This window comes from Salvia hispanica, chromosome 6, assembly GCF_029641045.1.
Source record: "Salvia hispanica isolate PSC_SH4W2 chromosome 6, Shi_PSC_v1, whole genome shotgun sequence".
Classification (NCBI taxonomy): domain Eukaryota; kingdom Viridiplantae; phylum Streptophyta; class Magnoliopsida; order Lamiales; family Lamiaceae; genus Salvia; species Salvia hispanica.
In genome coordinates, this window is record NC_142697.1 from 3,993,315 (window position 1) to 4,007,873 (window position 14,559).

The window sequence follows — 14,559 nt, forward strand, 5'->3', positions numbered from 1 at the left end:
ATAAATTCCAATCACCATATATAACCGGCCAATTATATATATATGATCATGAATTGATTGTAATCAATTAACCAATTTCATAATTTTTATTTATTGTGTTTACATCCTTTTCATAAAATAGTTATACAAAAACTCCTAAAATTCTCCTTTTATATATGTATAGATAGATATATTTAATAAACGCCGGAAAATTTTCAATATGTATTTCGATTTAATAACAAAACCTTTGGAGATGAGTCACACAATAGGTCATAGCTTAAAGGTAGGTAGTGAAATCAATCTAAGTTGACAGTGATTCAAAAGGAGAAATTGTTAAGGAAGTTCAGAGTAAGTCATTTCGAAGCTTATATGTTATAGACAGTCCGCTCAAAGTTAATCACCTAATTGGAGGTTTGTTTATCCTCAAATTTCGAAACATTCGATTCAATAGTTAAGCGGCGGTGGTACGTTGCTTTGGATAATGGTTATGCTTGGTTTTGTATACTAAAGAAAATAACTACACTTCATTATCTCTCTCTGTTGCTGCGAATTCCAAACATTCGCCGGCCGGTTCAAGCAAAGGAAAGTCTGCCCTCTTGTAGTCCAAGCTTTCCGAAAGATAAATATATGGAGTGATCAATGTTTAACTAATTTTAAGTGTATAACTAGAGAACAAATCTCAGCCACACATCTTAATACTCTAAATTAATCTTATGGCTTAACTATTTTTATATATTTTAATTAAAAAGTAATCAACAAGGGCATTTTTGGAAACCATAATCTATGGGAGATTCACGCTTCATCCAAATTCACACAAAATCATCCAGATTTCGGCGACGCTCTCCTCCGCTCCGCCACCGATAAACCTCCATGCTCGCGCCTCATCTTCTCGTGCTCCTCTTCCATCTCCTACAACTTCATCTCCATCTACGCATCACCAGCGTCTTGCACAACAATAAGAGAATCCTCTTCTTCCTCGACGGAGTCCATCGCTTCAATATGGCGCAACAAAACTTATGCAGATTTGCTACAATCTCCATCGCTCACGCTCTTGTTCATTGTTCAACAATCACATCTTGCAAAATCTTCATCTCAAGAGCTGATTTCCTCATCTTAATTGTCGATTTCACGAACTGCTATATCACTTTTCATCGCAAGAGCTGATTTCTCCATCGTCAGTTGTTAATTTCACGATCTGCTATATCAATTTTCATAGCAGAGCTGATTTCTCCATCTCTAATAGTCGATTTCATGATATGCTAATTTGGTATTTCATCGCAAGAGTTGATTTTTCTATCTCATAAATTTGTGAGACGATCAAAGATGGTGCACTGTAAGACAAAATTGGTTCACTTTACCTTCGTTACAATTCACTCGTATAAATGCATATGAAGCATTTGTTGATGTTAGTATATAATGAAATATGTTTTGAGTGCTTAAACATGTAATCACAATATACTACACTATAAAGACAATACACTTCACTCTAAAGACAGTATACTTCACTATAAAACCCATACAAAATCGTACACACAATATACTTCACTATAAAGTCAATACAGCTCACTAAAATACGATATACTACTTCATTATAAACATGCATCACAAACATTTCACTCTAAGCACATTTTACTTCACCAAAATGATAAATTAGTGCACTATATGCATGGATCACAAACACTTTACTCTAGCCATTGAATACTTGACTCTAGCCATTTTAGTGAAGTATATTAAACATATGGTGATATATATTGTGCATATAGTGAAGTGTGTTTTGAATGCCTTAGAGTGTACTGATTTTCCATTTTAGTGAAGTATATTGAGTATATAGTGATGTATATTGTGCACATAGTGAAGTATATTCTGCATGCGTTGTAGTGTACTGTTTTTTCATTTCAATGTAGTACATTGAGCATATAGTGATGTATATTGTGCATAGTGTACTGTTTTTCCAATTTAGTGAAGTATATTTGAGCATATAGTGATGTATATTGTGCATATAGTGAAGTATATTCTGCATGCGTTGTAGTGTACTGTTTTTTCATTTCAGTGAAGTATATTGAGCATATAGTGATGAATATTGTGCATATAGTGAAGTATGTTCTGCATGCCTTAAAGTGTACTGTTTCCATTTTAGTGAAGTATATTGAGCATATAGTGTGATGTATATTGAGCATATAGTGAAGTATATTCTGCATGTGTTAGTGTACTGTTTTTTCATTTCAGTGAAGTATACTGAGCATATAGTGAAGTATGTTTTGCATGCCTTATAATGTACTTTTTTCCATTTTAGTGAAGTATGTTCTGCATTCCTTATACTATGAACCAAATATTAATGTAAAATATGAACAAACTATTTAATGTAAATGAACTAATAAATTTTACAGTGAACAAAAGAGACACATGTTATGAATTATATCACTTTGTACAATTGTTCATGAAATTTGTTGAAGTTCGCAATCATTTTTTCCACATGTATGTCCATATGTCTACTACAATCTTCAATCATAGAAGCCAAAGTTTCATTCATGATCTGCTTCTGCTGTTCTATGTCTTTCTCTCCGTCTTTCATTAAGTATACCTGCAATTTTCGAAAATGTTAATAACATCATTCGTTATAAAGGCAAAACAATTCATTGTAAACAATATATACATCACTATTAGCATAAAACACTTCACTATAAACACAATATACTTGATTCAAATGCCAAAATGGTAAACTCACAATATACTTCACTATAAACACAATATACTTCACTCTAACACTAGAATACTTCACTCTAAGCATGTTTTAATTCACTGAAATGGAAAAACAAAGCACTTTAAGCATGGGTGACAAACACTTCACTCTAACCATGAAATACTTTACTTTAAGCACATTTTACTTCACTGAAATGATAAAATAGTACTCCCTCCGTCCCACAAAAGATGTCACACTTGTGGGATGGCACGGGATTTTAGGAGGTTTTGTTTTGTGTGTTAAATGGAGAGAGAAAATATAATTTTTATATTTATGTGAAAGAGAAATTTTTCCAAAAAGGGAAATGTGACATTTTTTGTGGGACAAACTAAAAAGGAAAGTGTGACATCTTTTGTGGGACGGAGGGAGTACTCTATAAGCATAGATCATAAACACTTCACTCTAAGCATGAAATACTTCACTGTAAGCACGTTTCATTTCACTGAAATGAAAAAATAGTGCACTATAACAGCGAAATGAAAAAATAGTGCACTATAACCATGTATCACAAACACTTCACTTTAACCATTGAATACTTAACTCTAACCACTTTTTACTTCACTGAAATAAAAAAAACTGAGCAATATGAGCATGGATCGAAAACACTTCCCTCTAAGCATGGAATACTTCACTCTAAGCACGTTTTACTTAACTGAAATGAAAAAATAGTACACTATTAGCATGTATCACAAACACTTCACTCTAAGCATGAAATACTTCACTTTAAGTACGTTTTACTTCACTGAAATGATAAAATAGTGCATTATAATCATGGATCACAAACACTTCATTCTAACCATTAAACGCGTTTTACTTCACTGATATAAAAAAACTGAGCAATATAAGCATGAATCGAAAACACTTCACTCTAAGCATGGAATACTTCACTCTAAACACGTTTTACTTCACTAAAATGAAAAAATAGTGCACTATTAGCATGTATCGCAAACACTTCACTCTAAGCATGAAATACTTCACTTTAAGCACGTTTTACTTCACTAAAATGATAAAATAGTGCATTATAATCATGGATCACAAACATTTCACTCTAACCATTAAATACTTCACTCTAAACACGTTTTACATCACTGAAAAGAAAAAACAGAGCAATATAAGCATGGATCACAAACACTTCACTCTAAGCATGAAATACTTCACTCTAAGCACGTTTTATTTCACTAAAATGAAAAAACAGAGCAATATAAGCATGGATCACAAACATTTCACTATAACCATGGAATACTTCACTAAAATGAAAAACAGAGCAATATAAATTAATGATGCATCATATACTTTACTATAACCATAATTTGATTCACTGTGAAACATAATATGACTCCATGTAGAGTTAATATACTTCATTCATATGTCAAAATAGTATACTCACGTTTCTACATTTTAGTTCATTGTAAACTGAAATGAATAAGCATAATATGACTCCATTGTCAACCTGAAATGCAAATAAAATCGGTAAAATGAATCGTTCCTATAATAAATATGTCGTCGAACATACGTTTACGAATTGAAGGCATTAAGTATGCTGAACGAAGGCAACGACGGAATGAGCAACCAAAAGGAGGCGACAACAAAGTGAATCAAATGAACTTTAGGCGCAGCTGAAGAAGGCGGCGGCGGCGGCGACATAAAGTTGTCGTTTATGAGTGAGAATTGGTTGAGAATTCGAGCAGAAGAGAGAAATCGGTGCAGAGTCGATGGAGAATTCAAGCGAAAGCGAAGAATTGATGGAGAATTTGAGCAAAAGAGGGGGATCGGTGGAGAATCGATGGAGAATTTGAGCAAAAGAGATAGCGGGCAGAAGAAAATCAATCTAAATGAGAGGAATTCAAGTTCTAATCACAACTTTGTTTGTTAAATGACTATTTTACCCTGCCTTTATATAGTGAACTAATTCTTGCTTATAGTGAAGTAATTTTTTGGACCAATTTTCAAATCATATGCTGAATTTCAACCCTTGATTTCTTAATCTTGTGGTTGAAATTTGTTCTCTAGTTATACACTTAAGGGGAGTTTGCCCTATATCACTACTCTATGTACAAAACCCAAAAATTTGTGAATTAATTGATTTTTTTGAATTTTATGGAAAAACCCAAAAATGCTATAAACGACTTGTCCTAAAAATATTCTGACTTGGTACAAAATAAGGGTGGGCAAACATATGGACTTAAACAATAGAGATTTAAGAATCCAGTTTTGGCATTCTTTTTTATTTTGTTTAATTTCTGTATCAAACAATGAAAAAGAAAAACATCTAAATTGTTTTGTTTTATAATGCACATATCACGACACATCAAAGTAAAGCTTATTGCAGAAAACCTCATGCTCACACTTAGGGATATAGAAAAACATGTATATTATTTTTCCCTATTGGAATTACACTCTCACAAGTAACATAACTTATTCCACAAACTACACATGGTATAAAGGTTTCAAATCACACCAGGGTTAAAACGAGCATATTTACGAATAATATCATTTTTCTCAAACCTTGCTACATATTTTTTGATTAAGAACTACTGATGCTTCTATACCTCCGGATTTCGAATCAAATAAGATCACAAAATCAACCTCGGAAAGACCCATATTTGCCCAGCTACTGAAATCAAGATAAGTAGCTTCTTGAGGCAACACATTCCTCAATTCCTCCAAAAGTTCAAGCATACAATCACTCCCCAATCGTCTCACAAACTCACCATCTATTTTTGCTATCACTTTTTTCACCTCACTCACCAACTCTGTCGACTCCTTTTCTACAGGGTTGCTCCACAAGCCCATTGCTGGCCACACTAAATTACCAAAACTATCATCCGAAAACGGGGGCGTCGCCTTTCTCCGCAGGTTGACCGCTTGAGTCATCAACACAGGTTTCACATCATTCCCTGCAGACTCTTCCGCCACGGCCTCCATGAAACATTTCCATATCATAGTGGTCACCACATTCACTCGCGACACGGTGAGGCTAGGGCTAGATGTAACGACCCGCCCTCCTAGGGTATAATAAATTCGGCGGTCGCTACCTAGACAACATAAATACAACGAGAGCAAGGCTAGAGTTTCATTTAAAGATATTTGACCTAGGCATTTAACGAGCTATTGAGGCAATAAGACAACAGTTAAATCAAGAAAAAAAAATCAATGAAGATTAGATAATCATAAATGACGATCAAAGTCAAGGGTTTAACAAGAAAGTCAAAGGAGAAAGGATGTCATAAACTACAATCCAAAAACAAGGGTTTGACATAAGCTCAACAAAATCCACGACATGTCTCAATCGTCTAAGCCAAGGGGAAAAATAAGTTCAAAATGACTAAGTGGTAATAATGAGTTTCGAAATTTAGCGGAAGCATCCAAGAGAAAGTGAAGCCATGTATGAAGACACGACTATACTCAAGGTTCAAAATATCCATCTTATTAATTAAGTTTGCTCAACACCCGCCAACGCTCGTCGCCATTCAACCTGCTCATAAGGAAAACACATGCATGGCTGAGTATTTTGAAATAACCAGTGAACTCGTTGCCAAAACATTTTATTTAATAATTTATGCCACCCTTACCATAGTGAACTCGAGTTTTAAGCAGTTATAAAAGAATATCACGAGTATCACAAAAATAATTTCTTAGACTGGCCACTCAAACAATTCCCCCACTTTTCTCATCAATTATCACAATCACAATCACAATCTTTCCATGGTGCGACGAAAGTGTGGCCACACTTTTCGCCCACGAGACCGGCCGACTAGCAAGGACGGCTCTCGATCCCACCGTGTACACAGCCTGGTTGGGTTTGCGGCCCGTACTCAGACCCGAATTCGTTTATACATATCCATAGCCATTGTAGCCTAATGGAGCGTACTCACAAACTAGGCATCAGGCACACAATATCATAAAAAACAATCACATGCATGGCATAACGTTTCAAACCACCCTTATAACACCAATCAATATTTTTGCAAGAAATAAGAGAGGTTAAGAATAAAGCCCACCTCGACTGCTTAGATTTCAAGTATGTTCTTTCCCTTTGTTATCCTGCTTTGCAACCGAGGTTTCACCTTTTTGCCACACATGTACATACCATGTATTAGTCCTAACATAAATTCCTAAATCATGCATGCCTCACGTTTTCCCTTTTCCCATCGGTTTATCTTAATATCACCAATCAAGATCAAGTCATGTTCATCATATAAATTTCATTCGCATCTTAATTCTAGATCTATCATCAACATATGTCACACAAGAGTATTTTTCCAACATACACACAACACACACACACGCAACACGCACACACACGCAACGCACACACACACACGACGCACACATACATGCACACATATATTCCATATCCCCTTTATCCCACTTTCACTCGATCAAGATGCATGAGGGTTCAAGAATACTGATTAATCGGTTAGATGAAGAAGAATTAATATAAGAATACCTTTTTGGAGAAAAACGAACGGTAGAAACAAAGTAGAGACTTGGTTCTTCAAAAATCTTGAGGCTCAAACTCTAATTCTTCTCAAAGGATGAAGGATTATTGGAGAAAAGTAGAAGAAAATTGAGAGTAAGGAAGAAGAGAGAGGGGGCGAACATAATGGGTAGGGGGCGAAAATAATGAGGGTTAGGGTTAGGTTTTGCTCTTATTTATAGGTTTCAATAAAATCTTTAGGTAATTAAATGGAATATTTGGAAATATTTTATTCTCCACAATTAAATAAAACAAATATTGTGGAGTAGGGGAGAAGAAATTAACAAAAATAAGCTCTAGGGCTCAAGCATGAAATTTTCGAAAATGGTGGCTTTTAATTAGCCAAGATTTTGTTTTGTATATTTTACGGAGTAGAATAAAATATCACGGAGAAAAATAAAATAAAAATCCTCCCATTGGGAAAGGAAAATAGGCGTGTACTATAGGTATTAAATAAGTAATGGATTTTTACTATTAACTAAAATAAGATATGGCAAGATCTCCTTGAGGTATGGTAAGATTTGCTAGAATATTTAATTTGAGGTATGGAAGGAAATCAATAAGGGATCAATTAAAAATAAAATAATTCTTTCCTTCCCAAATATAGGTGATTTTCGAAAATCACCTAGAACAAGTGGGGGCCGATTTTTTTTCATTAAAATAGGGAATAATTAGGTTTTGGATTTAATTTGGATAAATATCCCAAGAATTAAATTAAATCCGGAAAAATAGGACTTTATCCAATAAAATGAGGGGTTTTCGAAAATTCAAGAAAATAAGGTTATGGAAAAATATCCTAATAATCTCACTCACCCATAAACACATAATTCATCACATAATTTCTTAAATTCAAATATTCGCATGTCACGTCATATAATCAACAAGTTTGACTTTTCAAACTTCCAACGCAACCCTAAACTCGACTCGGTCATAATTTCGTTCCTCAATTAATTCTCGTCTCCTAAGTCATAAATTAGGGAATTAAAATTTTGGCTCTAAAATTAGGGTTCGAAAAAGTGGGGTGTTACACTAGAGCTACTCGCTTGGGCCTTAAGAATGGATAGGGCAGAGGCATCGAAAACGTACCTTCTCAACACAAACTTCCCGGTGCTCAAGTAATTGGGAACATAGCTTGAAGGTAAGAAGTTTTTTGGCAGTGAGAGATTATGTGGAAAGGGAGATTGGGATATACGATTGATCAAGGGAGAAAAGCCTAACCCATGTGCATTGGCAGCCCAACGTTGGAGAAATGTGGAGACTGAAACCATGTCTGCAATTACATGATTAAATTTGATACACATGGCTATGCTGCCGCACTCGAAACAGTTCAACTGAATCAACATAATGCTATCACCTCGACCCGGTATCTTCTCATCACCTGGAAAGAACTTGTTCATCAATTCAACATTAGGATTTTGTAGAAAATTACTCAATCGGGCCTTCACTTTGGCGACAAAGAATGGAAGGCCTTGGTCATTGCAATCTGCAGAGAGTGCATCTTTGATAATTCCGGCAAAAGGATAGAAGGTGACCAGAGTAGGGCTGGGGAAAAATACCGAAAAAATGATATATCGCTCGTATCGTATTGAAAAATATCGAAAAATTATCGAATTTTCGGTATATCATAATTTTCGATACGATACGGTATCGTATCGTAAGTTTTCGATACGATAACGATATGAATTTCCTTATATCGTGATATATCGTTTTATATCGATATATATCGAAACATATTGAAATTCAATACATATTGAAGTTTAAAATTATAAATATATACAAATCCATTTAATTCATTCATATATTTAGAAAATATATATATGAAACCCTAATAAGAACACTATCTATTTTATTGTGTTGAAGTTTTATTAATTTTTGTGTTATCTTTCAGTTTTGAAATTATCCATATCGAAAGTTCGATATATCGAAATAATATTTCGATATATCGTAAGATCGATACGATAATGATATGAAATTCTTTCATATCGATATTTTCGATACGAAACACGATACAACATTTTCGATACGATATATCGTATCGACCCACCCCGAGACCAGAGTTCGAGAAAGTGACTCCTTCAGGTGTTGTATTATGTCACTGTTGTCGTTTCTTAAGTAGTATAAAATTACAGGGACGTATATAGCACCCATAATCTGATCTAGCAAAGAAATGTTGTAAAATCTAAGGTGAGAAGGTGTTGGTGAAGAGGGTTTTATTTTTTCCACTGAAACAATATTGCTAATTTTCATTGTGAATTTTTTTTTTCTACTTTTTTGTGGTTACTAACCGGGTTGATTTTTAATTCCCCTTTTATAGAGTATGTTTTGTAAGCTCTAAGAATAGGGAAATTAATTTTGGGGGATATCATAAATTGACTTTTTTTTTATTATTATTGATGGAACTGGCAGCGGAAGTGGTGCGAAGGATTAACATAAGTTAACAATTATTAATCGCACAAATAAATCACATAATAATAAGATCTATTTAGCGGATTATTCAGATAAAATCTATTCACGTAATTCTTACATGTATCATGCTCATAACTCGAATTAATCATGCTTTAAGAATATTGAAACCTAAAACATGCATTTCTACGGAGCAGAAATAATACCTAATTAATTCTCCAAAGAATTGGAGATGGCTAGCAGCTTCTCCACGTCACGCTTTGAATACTAGACCACAAATCTTCTCTCTGGTTCCCGAACTGTACTCCGATATCAGTGTGGGCTGATCTCACTAGAATACTAGAACTTAAATAAAGAAGACAGAAGAAATCATTTTCCTAATTGGAGAGAATAATTTCGAACTCCTCTAGTAGAGGGGGACGAAAATTTTGTGTATTCAAAAATTATGATTTCTGTCTCCTTTATTCTCCTATTTATATTAAGTTCCTTTTGGGCCCAGACAGGGATCTATGGGGGCTCATCCAATTTACTTTTTACTAATTAAATTGAACCCACAATTTAATATAAGCTTAATTGGAATATTACGAGCAGCCACTACATAAGTAATATTGAACTCTCCCCATCCAAATATGAAATTACAAGTAATCCGGGTTTCCGTTTAACTTTCATTTCCCGCGCTTAAGATAAAAATGTCCATTAATTAATTAATGTCTGCTATGGACTTAATTAATTAACTTCTTATTAATTCCAAGAGTAGACTTAGCATGAAACGCTTATTTATTATTCATAGAGTAATCAAACTCCAACTAGCTAGGTTCCGAATAATAAAACCTTGTTTCGCGCTCCTCTTGAGGACATTATCAAACAAGACTCAGCTCGCGCACGATTCAATATAATAGCAATCCTAGCACCGCTAGATATTGATCACCACTACCCAATATATCAGGATCATTGGGTTACGAAAAACCCGCACCATTTGATAAGTCAAAGTAATGCATAATCAATACCGTATGCTCAATGCTAACCTACATTGATTAAGAAACAAATATTTATCAAGACCTCGCCTTTCAGTAGATAGCCTAAGGACAAGTCTTGCCGTTAGATCCGTTCAGTGCTATACCACACCAATGTCATCTTATTTCAGTAAGGCTTAGAAATATGCGGACTGACATTGCAACCTTTCTCGATGGATAGTCTGATTCCAACTAGGTTGTGAAATTCATCTTTTTCTTTGTTTAGAACTGACCATGTTACCTTAAAGTGGACGTCGCCCACAACCGGTCTACTAAAACAAAGACTTAGACTTTGTTAAGTTAACTTATACATTTAAACATGCATGAACATCCATTAAATGTAAAACGTAACAACATTATGACAAAAATAATCTGTTTTATTCCTTGGAAAATAAAATAAGAGTTTTACAGTATTCAATCACTCGAAACGTGATTTCTAGTATACAAACTCTAACAATTATAAGTTAGGGCTACGCACTTACTTTATTGGTCCAATATTTCATATTTGCATAGAAGAATAGGGTAACTAATCGGCATAAAATAAAGCTATACAACCGCATCATAAATGACCTTAAATGACATTAAAGTATATATAGATGTTAATGTGGAGTGTTATATTGCTAACTCAATACTTAATTGCTAACTATAATTAAATAATAGTTATTAGATATTCAAATTAAGAGTCTAGATCATCAGCCCTAAATGTCAATACAATCAACAAAAAATGTCACGACCACATACTCCCTAGTGGTAGTGAGTGCATCTATACGTGACTAAATAACACTTTAGAAATAATAAAATGGGATAAACATAAATGATAAGTCGAACTTAGGACATTCGTCTCATCGGCGAAAGTGAATCAAGGTCAAAATAAAGTCAGAGTGCGGTCTAGGTTCATAAATTCCTAGTATAAAATCCTAATGCAGCGGAAAAGTCCAAGACAAAGTAGTATGTATGGAGACATACTACCTTGGGCTACCTATCTACTTATTTAAGGATCGTTCCCAACACCTTCGCCTTCTTGACCACGTTCAATCTGCACATTTGAAAATAACATGCACGGCTGAGTATTTGATATACTCAGTGGGCACATTACCAAAAACAGTTCTATTTTATTTGTCAAGCCACAGTTGAGTGGTCACAGGGTTTTATTTAAAAGACCCTAGTCAATAAATACTTTTCCTTTCATAAAGATTTTGATTGCGCAATCACATCACTTAACTACCATATCTGAACATTGTGTGAACCGGGAATGTGGCCACATTCCACGTCGGTCACAGGACCGGCCAACTCCTACATTAGCTCACAGTCCCCTTATGTGTACACTAGTTCGAGTAGGGTTTGCGGCCCTACTGAGACTCGAATTCGATTTAACTAAATTGACATAGCCAAGTGGATAGGTAATCATAAAACAAAACATGCATGACAAACATACTTGAGTAAAGATTCACATTCTCATACTAAAAAATCACGTTTTGAAAGAATGCCCACCTCAAAAGCTAAATCCCTTTTTCGTAGTTTCTTTAACTTGGCCTTAGATGACGTGCGAAGACGTCCCTTTAGGAAATAAAATTATACTTAATTAGACTTTAAGAAGTCAAAAAATAAACGTGAATGCATCCTAAGTGAGTGCTCTTTTTATTTTCTTTCTTATTTTTCTAGAAGAAGTTCTAGAATTCTTGAACATTACTTAAATTAGTAGATTTAATTTATTTGGAAAAAATTATTCGCTTAACTAGAGGGTGTTACCTCCTATGCCATTTATTCAAGCACTAAAATAAACTCGAGGTCTATTCATCGTTAGCGTATAAATTCTTAAAATTAATTATGCGAGCACTTAAGCTAAGGTCCGAAAATTTAGACTTATCTTCGTGAAAATAATTAGCGAACCATTAATTGTTTAATCAACAACATAGGAGAGCCCATGATTTAATTAAATTCCAAGTCCATGATTTAATTTAGTTGGTGGCCCAACTCCATAATTATATTCTAATAAAAGGCAGCCCATTTCTAACATTTCTTAAGCCCATATTGACTTTTAATGGAGAGGCCCAATCAAATTAGAAGGGGCAGGCCCAAGCATTTAATTAAGAGAATTGGCCCAACTTCTTCTCATCTCCATCGGCTTTTCTTACTCTCTCTCATTTCTCAAAATTCCCAAATCACACAAAACCCTAGCTTGGAAGAGAACCGGCGGCGCGACGCCTCACCCCTCGCCGTCCACCGTTCGCTGCTCCGGTCGTTGGGTCGCCGCTGTCTCGCAGTCGCGCGATTTACCGAAACTTCCCGATTCCGTCGAAGCTCGCTCGTTGCTCCATTACGAGCCCTATCTCAACCATATCCTCCCCCAGAATGGCAAGCACCTCTGGCTGTCTCACCGTCCCACTACGCCGTCGCCGACATCTCTGGCTGAGGCGGAAGCTCTCGGTCTGCTTCGCAGACCAGCGCTGCCGCCGCCGCCGCCGCCGCCTCGCAGCCCTCCGTCGTCGTCCAGATCGGGCAGCCCAAGCACAATTCTAAAAGCTAAGTTCTTTCACCCCCTTTCATTTCTTAGCGTTTTGTCTTAATTCCAAAGATTAAATCTTAAATTTCACAGCCTGGTATTTTTAACTTGTGGATTTGTAAAAGCTGCGATTTTAAGGATGGATTTGGGGTGAGGGCTGTTATTGTCTACTCCGGGCTGCCGAAGGGCTGTCGCCGGAAATCCGGCAGATTTGTGCTAACGAGATAAGCTTCCTCATCCTTTCTAGTTATTAAGGCAGTAGGATTCTACTTTGGTTATATTTACTGAAATTGGTGATTTATGAGTATTTTTCTAGCTACTTCAAAGAAGACTTGATGGTGAAACATACTATTAGGCTAAGTGCTGTAAGTTCCAAGTTTGGGCAGATTCTACTTGCAACTATATGAATGCAAACTTGTACATATATGAAAGAAAAGAAGGACTTGGTGTTTACCTGATGAAAGCTACAATTGTTTTGAAAATCAGCTCCTAAAACTCAAACTCTCCTACTCTAAATCTTGCTATGTTGCTGAAAATTTCTTGTGGTGTGTAGGAGAGTTCATAAGTGGTGTTGGAGGGGGTTTTTATAGGCTGATTTTGTACCTTAGGAGGAGTTAATGAGGCTGATCTCCTTTTGTTTTTATGCCCAGCATATCTCTTGTTTTTGATCCTCATTGCAGCCTTCTACTTGAAACATTTTGGTGTTACTTGGAGTACTAAGTTTGACTAATTAATTCATCTTGTTCTCACATGCCCTCTTAGTACTTTAGTTCATAACTCTCTTTGTTTGCAAGCTGCAGGAGCATGTAGGGGTGGCAAAGCCATTGGGTGGGAGCTGCTGCAGTTGAAAAGGGCTGACCTTGCCTTATTTAGTAAATTTTTTGGTCTACAACAAGAAGCTCTTAGTTGTCTCCTTACCCCTTTCCTTTCTTAAATGGCAGGTTTTGATGGTTGGCCATTTAATAATGCTTGTTTGTTTTTACATTGCAGTAGGAGCTGCAAGAAAACTCGGCTGCTACCTTGCTGCCTTGGGCCCGATGGGCTGCTTGAAACAGGCTATGGTTCGGGCCTGGAGGAGAGGCCCGAAGTGCATCAAAATTTCCTCTTTTCTTTTCTCTGTTTTTTTATATGAAGCCTTTGATCCATGTAATTTTTGAAGTTAGTTAATAGTTTATTGTGTATGTAATGCTATTCGAAATTCTTTATATTCCGTAACGTATATTAGTTTGTTTTAGTTCGTTCGATTATTTCTTTAGCTTTTACCTTGCAACTAAAAAGATTAAGTTTTATCAAAGCCTCGAGTTCCATTTATTTAAAAAAAAAAAAGAACATTATATCTCTAGTTCGACATTAATATAACGAAAGAAAAAAAAAATTAAGGGTGCGGGTATTACAAAAAACGTCAATAAGGGTATTAAGGTTAATTTACAACAAATTAGTT

The 14,559-nt window shown here is 35.4% G+C and overlaps 2 long non-coding RNA genes and 1 pseudogene across 2 annotated transcripts; 1 reads left to right on the plus strand and 2 right to left on the minus strand.

The window, feature by feature from the left end:
- Positions 1 to 5,166: 5,166 nt before the first annotated feature.
- Positions 5,167 to 5,824, minus strand: LOC125206121 (epi-neemfruitin B 7-O-acetyltransferse L7AT-like; annotated as a pseudogene).
- Positions 5,825 to 5,857: 33 nt separating this feature from the next.
- Positions 5,858 to 12,174, minus strand: LOC125208642 (uncharacterized). The gene is made up of 2 exons (XR_016132656.1): positions 12,107 to 12,174; positions 5,858 to 6,194 (listed from the first exon to the last, which is right to left on the minus strand). It is a non-coding gene; the product is annotated as an uncharacterized LOC125208642 (long non-coding RNA).
- Positions 12,175 to 12,734: 560 nt separating this feature from the next.
- On the plus strand, positions 12,735 to 14,352 carry LOC125208246 (uncharacterized). The gene is made up of 2 exons (XR_007174074.2): positions 12,735 to 14,023; positions 14,109 to 14,352. It is a non-coding gene; the product is annotated as an uncharacterized LOC125208246 (long non-coding RNA).
- Positions 14,353 to 14,559: the final 207 nt, after the last annotated feature.